Source organism: Triticum dicoccoides, chromosome 7B, assembly GCF_002162155.2.
Source record: "Triticum dicoccoides isolate Atlit2015 ecotype Zavitan chromosome 7B, WEW_v2.0, whole genome shotgun sequence".
NCBI classification, from domain to species: domain Eukaryota; kingdom Viridiplantae; phylum Streptophyta; class Magnoliopsida; order Poales; family Poaceae; genus Triticum; species Triticum dicoccoides.
This window is the reverse complement of record NC_041393.1, coordinates 158,677,043-158,688,066: the sequence shown is the minus strand read 5'-3', so window position 1 is coordinate 158,688,066 and position 11,024 is coordinate 158,677,043.

Here is an 11,024-nt window from a genome sequence, read left to right as displayed (position 1 = left end):
AGCCGGGCGGTGGCGAGGGCGCTCGCCGGCGGCAGGCATGGCGGCCGGCAGCGGGGTCGAAGGGAGGCGCATGCGCGGGCGAGCGGCCCGGCCGGCAGCACGCGGGCTCGCGCGGCCCCGCTTCGGGCCCCGCGGGCCGTGGCGGTGGAGGCGGAGGAGGCCATGTGGCAGCACGGGGTTGGCTGCGGGCGTTGTGGCGGACGCGTCCGGCCGTCGGCGGACATGTCCGGCGGCGCGGAGGGAGGAAGGAGCTAGGGTTAGGGGATTCATCCGTGAAAAATGGAGGGGGAAGACCTATTTATAGATAGAGGGAGCTATGAGACTCCAAATGGGGTGTGGTTTTCGCCCACAGGATCGTGATCGAACGACCTAGAGCATGGAGGGGGTTTGGATGGGTTATTGGGCCACTTTGGAGGGGTGTTGGGCTGCAACACAAAGAGGCTTTACGGTTACCCGGTTAACCTTGGAGTACCAAACAACCTCCAAATGGCACGAAACTTGACAGGCGGTCTACCGATGGTGTACCAAGGCCGCTTGGCAAACCTCGGGCCATTCCGAGAACGTTTAATACCCGCACACGAAAAGAGGCAAAAGGGGGCGCCGGGGGACATAGGAGTGTCGGATTGCAAAACAGACAACGGGGAAAGTGCTCGGATGCATGAGACGAACACGTATGCAAAATGAGATGCACATGATGACATGATAAAATGCAACACGCAAGCAAATGACATGGCAATGACGGCGAATAACTGGCAGACACCTGGCGCATCGAATCCGGGGCGTTACAAGGGTGGCCTTGAGGATACAAAGGTTCCTGAGTCATTATACCAGTTCTAGTAGCCACTCTAACAGCAAAGTCATTTTTATTATTTAATTCCTCAAGCAAATCATTTTGAGCTTTAATTACTTGCTTAGCTTGAGTAGAAACCATAGAAGCATATTTGCTAACGAGTTTGAGTTCATCTTTAACTCTAGCCAGATTGTCGCTTACGCGTCCTATCTCGAAGGCATTATTCTTTAACTCTCTACCAACATAAGCATTAAAACTTTCTTGTCCAGCCATAAAGTCATAAAATTCATCTAAGCATGGGCTATGAAATTTAGTAGAGGGGATTTAAACTTTATCATAGCTATAGAGAGAATTTACCTTTACTACCTGTGTCGGGTTATCAAGACAATGTGGTTCTTCAACAGGCGGTATATTAAGACCATGTATTTCTTCAATAGGAGGTAAATTCTTAACATCTTCAGCTTTAATACCTTTTTCTTTCATGATTTCTTTGCCTCTTGCATATCTTCAGACTAAGAAATAAAAGACCTCTCTTCTTCGGAGTGGGTTTAGGAATAGGCTCAGGAATTGGCTTAATTGGTTCAGGAATTGCCTCAGGAATTGGCTCAGGAAGAGTCCAATTATTTTCATTAGTCAACATATTATTCTATAATATTTCAGCTTCGTCGACTGTTCTTTCCCTGAAAACACAACCAGCACAACTATCCAAGTAGTCCTTGGAAGCATCGCTTAGTCCATTATAAAAGATATCAAGTATTTCATTTTTCTTGAGAGGATGATCAGGCAAAGCATTAAGTAACTGGAGAAGCCTCCCCCAAGCTTGTGGGAGACTCTCTTCTTTGATTTGCACAAAATTATATATTTCCCGCAAGACAGCTTGTTTCTTATGAGCAGGGAAATATTTAGCAGAAAAGTAATAAATCATATCCTGGGGACTACGTACACAACCAGGAGCAAGAGAATTATACCAAGTCTTAGCATCACCCTTTAATGAGAACGGAAATATCTTAAGGATATAATAATAGCGAGACTTCTCATCATGAGTAAACAGGGTGGCTATATCATTCAACTTGGTAAGATGTGCCACAACAGATTTAGATTCAAGGCCATAAAAAGGATCAGATTCAACTAAAGTAATAATTTCAGGATCAACAAAGAATTCATAATCCTTATCACTAACATAGATAGGTGAAGTAGCAAAAGCAGGGTCAGGTTTCATTCTAGCATTAAGAGACTGCCGCTTCCATTTAGCTAATAATTTCTTAAGATCGTATCTATCATTGCAAGCAAAGATCTCCCTAGCAGCTTCTTCATTCATAACATAACCCTTAGGAACAACAGGCAATGCATAATCATTGGGAGAACCTTCATCATCACTATCATCAATAATAGCATCTTCAATAATTTCATTCCCCCTAACTCTAGCAAGTTGTTCATCAAGAAATTCACCTAATGGCAAAGTAGTATCAAGCACAGAAGTAGTTTCATCATGCATAGCATGCGACATATCAGAATTCATAGCAGTAGCAGGTTTAGGTGTCGCAAGCTTACTAATAACGGAAGGAGAATCTAGTGCAGAGCTAGATGACAGTTCCTTACCTCCCCTTGTAGTTGAGAGCAAAATCGTAGTTCTATCGTCTTTCAAGTTCTTCATAGTGATCAACAGATATACATCCCAAGTGACTCAGAGAATAGAGCTATGCTCCCCGGCAATGGCGCCAGAAATTAGTCTTGATAACCCACAAGTGTAGGGGATCGCAACAGCTTTCGAGGGTATAGTATTCAACCCAAATTTATTGATTTGACACAAGGGGAGCCAAAGAATATTCTTGAGTATTAGCAGTTGAGTTGTCAATTCAACCACACCTGGATAACTTAGTATCTGCAGCAAAGTATTTAGTAGCAAAGTAGTATTATAATAAAGGTAATGATAGCAAAAGTAATGTTTTTGGGTTTTGTAGTGATTGTAACAATAGCAACGGAAAAGTAAATAAGCGAAGAACAATATATGAAAAGCTCGTAGGCAATGGATCAGTGATGGATTATGCCGGATGCAATTCCTCATGTAATAGTTATAACATAGGGTGACACAGAAATAGCTCCAGTTCATCAATGTAACGTAGGCATGTATTCCGTAAATAGTCATACGTTGTCGTGGAATTGTCACGGCAGATGTCCTCTTGCAAGGACTTAGTCGCGAGGCCAACGCATCTATGTGGAAGCTTGAGAGGGGTTGGGCGGAATCGAGAGACGCTAGGTGGATCATCACACAAGACGAGGATTTAGACAGCTTCGGGCCCCGGGAAACATCATCCGGAATAGCCCTACATGCTGTTTGAGGCTAGGTCTCATTATGCTCATCGAGAGTCGACGCATAAGCCGGGTCCCCCTTTGTGTCTAGCCCTCGATATTGTTTCTTGTTACTTGTCCCTCTTTGGGGTGCCCTGCCCATCCTTATATAAGTTAAAGGGGCGGGTTACATGTGGAGTCCAAATAGGATTTGGACTAGTCTATCTTCTACTACAAGCCGGGTACAAGTCCGGGTCTTGATTCCTTGTAAGGGAGATATTCCTCACGCCTTTCCTCTTAAGCCGGCCTACCATAACGTAAGATGACCTTCTGGGCCTTGAGCCTCTTGGGACCCCGGGTCTTGTCGCTCCTCAGATCCGCTTGCCAGGTCACCCATAAGCCGCTAGGATCGGGCGGGTCACTTAGTGTGTCGTCCAGTCAGGGCGGGTCATTAGTGAGTCGCCAAGTCTGGCTGGGTTATACTTCCGGCCGGGTTACACTGTGGGGTATATCCCCGACATTAGCCCCCAAGATTAGCTTGGATTTATCCATGGTAAACTTATGCTGCAAAAAAAACACAAGAATAAATTTGACAGGTTGTACTCCGGGTTAATAATTCTTGTAAACCGGCACCTGAACATCCTTAAATCCTTGTCATTTCCTTCTTCTAGAAAATCCGGGTCAATAGACCAGCTTCACAATCAATTTGCTTGTAGAAGAAATATTGTAAACAAATAATCCATTTGAGTCGGCTTCCAAGGCGCCGGCTTGAAAAATATAGATCTTGAAATACTCATCTAATTTTCAACCGGCTTAAATATGTAGATCTTGCCGAGTTATAATTTCCAAAATCATTGGGTTATAAAAGACTGATGATGTCGAGCCATAATTGTTGTTGACACCGGGTCATGTAATTGATCTTCCTAATTTACTCAAAGCTGAGAATTTGAAGATATTCCTTCTTTATATGCATAATACCTGTAGCCCCCAAGTCTTAAGAGGAGAACATAGTGATAACTTCAGACTTGCTTCAATATAAGTGTTGCAACCTTGAAGAAATCCGGGTTATTCATCTCAATCATTAGTCATAAACTAAATATTCCACATATGTAGCCCCCAAGTGGCGGGTTGTCATGCTTGTAGAAACCTGGGACTTGTAATTGCCTTATGCTCATAAAAACTTCAACCAGTGTAGCCCCCAAGGGTCGGGTCATTATGCAATAATGAGCAGGGACTTTGTAAATAATTCATTAATAATAACATCATATGATGTAATCTCCACCATGGGGCTTGAACCCACATCCATAAGGTTAAGAGTTTTGTACTTTACCAACTGAGTAGTGGATCTCTTAATGTACTGGACTGAGGCTTATGTACCTTGAATTTTTGATAGGAGCAATTGGTAGCCCCCAAGGGCCGGCTCATTTAAAATGTGATGATTCGAGTCTTCAATAAGTTGAGCAAAAATTGACTTTGCATTAGCCCCCAAGTGCCATGGTGCATGCTGGCAGTGACATGGGACTTGTATATTCGATGTAATCTCAATTTGAATAATGTGGCCCTCAAGTGCCGGGTCATAAGCCTGTAGCGACTCGGGACTATTCCTTTCATTGTAGAATAAATCATATCCATTGATAAAATAATAGCCATTGCGCTGAAGCGATTTTGAAAACCTCAATCATAACACTGGTTATTGATAATCACAATAGAAATCCAGCCATGTTGGCTATTTAAGATTTGAACAATATAATCCGGTATGAAAACCTCAATCATTCAATATCATCATGAAAATCCAGCCAGTTTTGGCTATTAAAGATTTGAATACCTCATCGGTTGACAAGTAAATCCGGAGTTTAAATACTTGGCGGCTTTTGGCCGATGCACATTCATTGTAACCCAGTGGCGTATAGCTTTTGAGAAAATCAAGAATTAATAACCCTTTTGAGACATCAATTTCAATCTTTGATGATGGGCTTGAACTTGATCATTTATGTAAGCCATAGTTCTGTAGATCCTGCATAGAGTTTAAACAACATATGCCCTGGCGACTTAATGTCAAAAGCCAGGGCGGGTAACCACCCAAATATAGTCTTATCCTGCACACAAGTAGATCACAAGATCCCTATGATCCTTTGAATGATACCGCCGGTTTATGTGACCCGGACAGTGAAGTTGATAACTCATCTCTGTAAGAGCCGACACATATGATATTTGTGACAACTCAAATACTTGCGATTGTATAAAAATAGATAAAAATTTTGGGGCTTCTGATTCGAATACGATCAGTAAACGTTCCAAAGGGGTTAAGCTAAGATTGGAATACGATCATATAGCCCCCAGTGGCGTTGGCGATGCCGATCAAAGTGGGTATCGACAGCTATGTTCTCTTTGGTTCGAATACGACCCATGTTTGAACAGGAAGCCCCCAAGTGACCTTAAGAGTTGTTTAGCGACGCTGATTCGAATACGATCCACGTCGATTCCCAAAGGGGTTGAGCTATGATTCGGATACGATCAAGAAGCCCCCAAGTAGGTTCAGCAGTTTGCTAATCAAAAGGGTATCGACAGCTATGTTCTCTTTGGTTCGAATACGACCTATGTTTGAACAGGAAGCCCCCAAGTGACTATATAAGTTTTGGCATTGCACCGATCAAGAGGGTACTGATAGCTATGCCCGATGAGCAGGAAGCCCCCAAGTGACCATAATAAGATAAGCCGCAAGGCATGATACGTATGTTTGAACCGCGCATCATGGCAGCAAGTTCTTTTTGGCACCCTTTAATCTCTCTGAGAACTCGAACTTGCGAGAGATTAATTCTTTTTTAACCGGAAGTTTAAACCGGATTTGAAAGCTTCAAAACTTTGAGAGAGATAAATTTACCTTGAGCCGGATTTGAACCGGATTTGAGAGCTTCAAAACCTTGCGGTAAATAAATTTCCCTTGAACGGGCTTTTAAACCAGATATTAAGAGTGTCAGTGCTTTGTGGGAGAGAGATGTCTCTTGAACCGGATTTTAAACTGGAGTCCTTCTTTTTAAGCCGGAAATTTTCTGACGGCCTTTAAATTTTTCACCAATATAGCGGTAGCCTCTGGAACCGGGTTACCTTCCCTCCAATGACCCGGAGTTCTTGAATCCATTGAAACCGGCTAATTTTGCCAAGCCATACCATTGTAGCCCCCGAGTCTCAAGAGGACTCGAAGAGTTGGCTTGAGATTCTCCATATTTTGCCAAGCAGAAGGTGTATATTATTGGCGCTGATAACGCGCTGTGAATCCACAGAAGGTTGAGGTGACTGTGGCGGGTTATAAATGATCCCGTATGAACAGTGTCAGCAACTCGGCCAATGGTTCCTTCCAACTGGCTATTTGAAGTTAACCAAATCGTAGTGGCAACGACTTGTGCGTCTGCCCATTGAGCCATCCGGTGCAGATGGCGGCTGATAACACATGATAATTTGCCTCCAATTTGTTGGAAGAAAACCGGGCTTCCCAAGTAGTTTCTTGCTCATACTCAATAAACAGATCATGCAGACAGGTGCGGCCCGATGTGTTGATGTAGACACGGCCGTGAGAGACGGACGGTAAAGACGACCGCAACATCTGAGGTGGCATAGACAGATGAACCGGCCATGGCGTTATAAGCCAGTGCGGACGGGCAAGTTGTCCTCCTTGTTGTAAGCCGACGTGGTCGCGAGAGACGGACACGGCGTTCTAAGCCGGTGCGGGAGTCCGTTGAGTAATAACGACCACCTGTGCCAAAAGATGTTGGTGTGCCTTCATCTCCGCGGTATAATATCACTTATTGTGGTAAATAATTGCCCTGCATAAACAATATTGCAGACCAAGGCAAAGATAAACTTGTTCTTTGACAAAAACAACATGTGATAATAAAACAAACTTGGATGGGTATCACCTGATTTGTTTAGACGAAGGATGATCCGTTTATTGCGACAGAGGTGGCTCGGGCAGACCGGAGACTCAATATAGCCCCGATGGCTCAACGCGGCAGAGGCGGCTCAACGCGGTGGGGGCTGCTCGCATATGTCCATTGGCTCTAATTTATTGATATATATGTCGGAGTTAAGGGCAACATTTAGAAGATGGAGCGGACGCGTGAGTCGGCCGCGGTATTGTAAGCTGTGCGGACAGACAAATCGACCGTAGGCGCGGACGGTTAAGTCGGCGCGGGCACGGTCGAATAAACCGACTGTAGGCACGGTCCCGGTGAGTTGATGTAGACCGGACCGGTGAGGCGGCGATTTGTGCACATCCGTTAAGCAATTTTAACATAGTGCGGATGTAGATGCGGCCTCCAATGACAGTGCGCGAGGGCCGGATCAGACTTTAGCCATGAGGTAATTGACCTGTGTATACAATAGCACACCTCGAAAAAATCTTTTGATGATACTTAATTATACCAAATAAGAGTTTAGAAAAATAGCACCTGCTTGTTACGGCCACGGTGGTTTAGAACCAGCGGGGCGCCCGACTGTTTGAATCCGGCGACTCGGCGGATGTGGCCGCTTGTAGCAGCGGTTCACAGGCTGGTTACGGTGGTGGAGCAGCGGCAAGGCCGGCGGCCTGGAGGAGGCCTAGCGGAGGCAGCTCGGTGCACCAGCGCGGTCCACAGGCGGAAGCAGGCAGCTCAGAGGCGCAGCAGCGTAGGCGGAGCCCAGCAGTGGAGGCGAAACAGCGAGGACGTAAAATCTGCATCGATCCCCATGTCTCCGTGTTCATCCAGGTCGTTGTTTGTTTGACTATCCCCGATCCGTGTCTGCCTGGTCATGGCCCCCTGCCGACTGATTTGCTGGCTTCACGTGTATGTACGTGGTAATGCTACTTAAAACTCCAGAGCAATTAGACCTCAATCCTTGTGCAAGCATTAGTGGCCCTCTGGGATTCACGTGGAGTAGTCTTCAAATAACATTTATGGAGTGCTAGTGAATCGTTCCAACAAACAATCAGACTGCGTTAGTGGCGTTGCAGCTTGTTGTAGTACTTCAACTCCGATTAGATGTCTAACACAAGTAGCCCCAGCCACGCCTGCCTCGGGACTTGTTTGGTGTATACAGCGGTTTGTACGATCTGTGCGTACGGCGGCTGCAGCACATTTTTTGTCGGTCTCGGCGACCCACGACTGCAACTTAAATTCCCTGATGAACTGGGGTTTGACCCGGTGGCGACTCAACAAATTTAACAGAGGCTCTTGCTCCAAGGGTCACCGCAATGGCAGGTTACAATAGCCATATTTTCAATGCAGCAGATACCGATTCGTCTTTTGACTCAACGGATCACCGAATCATGATCAACTGTGGCACTTCACGCAACCCTAATTTTCATCAAACGCAGATCTCGCGGATTGCAAACGTAGACCCTTCCAAACCGATTCTTCTTCATCTGGAAATTCACGAACTTCTCGACCCTTGGGAGAGATCCCTCCAAGAACTCAACACCACTGTGCGCAGGCCCCACGGTGGGCGCCAACTGTCGTGGAATTGTCACGGCAGATGTCCTCTTGCAAGGACTTAGTCGCGAGGCCAACGCATCTATGTGGTAGCTTGAGAGGGGTTGGGCGGAATCGAGAGACGCTAGGCGGATCATCACACAAGACGAGGATTTAGACAGCTTCGGGCCCCGGGAAACATCATCCGGAATAGCCCTACATGCTGTTTGAGGCTAGGTCTCATTATGCTCATCGAGAGTCGACGCATAAGCCGGCTCCCCCTTTGTGTCTAGCCCTCGATATTGTTTCTTGTTACTTGTCCCTCTTTGGGGTGCCCTGCCCCTCCTTATATAAGTTAAAGGGGCGGGTTACATGTGGAGTCCAAATAGGATTAGGACTAGTCTATCTTCTACTACAAGCCGGGTACAAGTCTGGGTCTTGATTCCTTGTAAGGGAGATATTCCTCACGCCTCTCCTCTTAAGCCAGCCTACCATAACGTAAGCCGGCCTTCTGGGCCTTGAGCCTCCTGGGCCCCCGGGTCTTGTCGCACCTCAGGTCCGCTTGCCAGGTCACCCATAAGCCGCCAGGATCGGGTGGGTCACTTAGTGTGTCGTCCATTCAGGGCGGGTCATTAGTGAGTCGCCAAGTCTGGTTGGGTTATACTTCCGTCCGGGTTACACCACGGGGTATATCCCCGACATACGTGCTTATGGAAAAGAACTCGCATGACATCTTTTGTCCTACCCTCCCGTGGCAGCGGGGTCCTAGCGGAAACTAAGGGATATTAAGGCCTCCATTTAAAAGAGAACCGGAACAAAGCATTAGCACATAGTGCATACATGAACTCCTCAAACTATGGTCATCACCGAGAAGTATCCCGATTATTGTCACTTCGGGGTTGTCGGATCATAACACATAATAGGTGACTATAGAGTTGCAAGATAGGATCAAGAACACACATATATTCATGAAAACATAATAGGTTCATATCTGAAATCATGGCACTCGGGCCCTAGTGACAAGCATTAAGCATAGCAAAGTCATAGCAACATCAATCTCATAACATAGTGGATACTAGGGATCAAACACTAACAAAACTAACTTGATTACATGGTAAATCTCATCCAACCCATCACCGTCCAGCAAGCCTATGATGGAATTACTCACGCACGGCGGTGAGCATCATGAAATTGGTGATGGAGGATGGTTGATGATGACGACAGCGACAAATCCACCTCTCCGGAGCCCCGAACGGACTCCAGATCAGCCCTCCCGAGAGAGATTAGGGCTTGGCGGTGGCTCCGTGTCGTAAAACGCGATGAAACTTTCTCTTTGGTTTTTTTCTCCCCGAACGTGAATATATGGAGTTGGAGTTGAGGTCGGTGGAGGTCCAGGGGGCCCACGAGATAGGGGGGGCGCGCCCTACAGGGGGGCGCACCCCCCTTTCTCGTGGACAGGCCCTGGGCCCCCTGGTGTATTTCTTTCGCCAGAAATTCTTATTAATTCCAAAAAGTGCCTCCGTGGATTTTCAGGACATTTCGAGAATTTTTCTTTTCTACAAATAAAACAACATCATGGCAGTTCTGCTGAAAACAACGTCAGTCCGGGTTAGTTTCATTCGAATCATGCAAGTTAGAGTCCAAAACAAGGGCAAAAGTGTTTGGAAGAATAGATACGTTGGAGACGTATCACCTAGTTGCCGTCGTCCTTTGTCTCGTGGTGGAGGAACGATGGGACGATAGTGAGGCCCAAACCGTTTTCTTTTGCGGGCTTGAGCCAATTCGGCTGAAATCGGAGGTGTGGCCCTCCGAATTGCCGCGAGGAGTGGGCGTGTGTGAGCGAAAACGGCTGCGTATTCGTTACCAATTCGGTCTGCTGTTTCAGAGTACATCCAAACAGCTGAATTGGGGCAGCCCAATACCAAATCCATTACAGAGAGCCCAATACGGACATCCAAATGCAGTGTTAGTGTATTAATTGATTGATTTTCTATGAGTATAATGTGCAAAAATCAAATTCGAGCTACATGCACACGTGACAGTGCACCTAAATGGATTGCAAAAACACATGTGTCTCACTGGGTGCATGTTTACTCCCCGTGCAACAAATTTCGAACAATGAGAATCTTGATTTTTGAATTCTAGTACATCCAAAACTTATTTGAAGTTCATGAAACTCATCGTGTTGTCATATGGACACCAATACAGTTGCAGTGTACTTCTTTTGGTCAAATTTGAGACCAGTTTTGATGTAATCTTTATCTAATTACAAAAGGGAGATTATTAATAATTGGGAACCAATATCCCAAACGGACTATTTATTTGAACCATGAGCGTTAGACCAACAATGGATACGTGCCATGCTTCGATTAAGCGAAAAACAAAGCGGCATCATTAATCATCCAAATAGAAAAACAATATACATGCCGCCACGCGACCCGTGTACCGTACGAGCAGGCATGAGTTGACGGGACGCATGCGAGCACTCCGCCGCGCAGGCA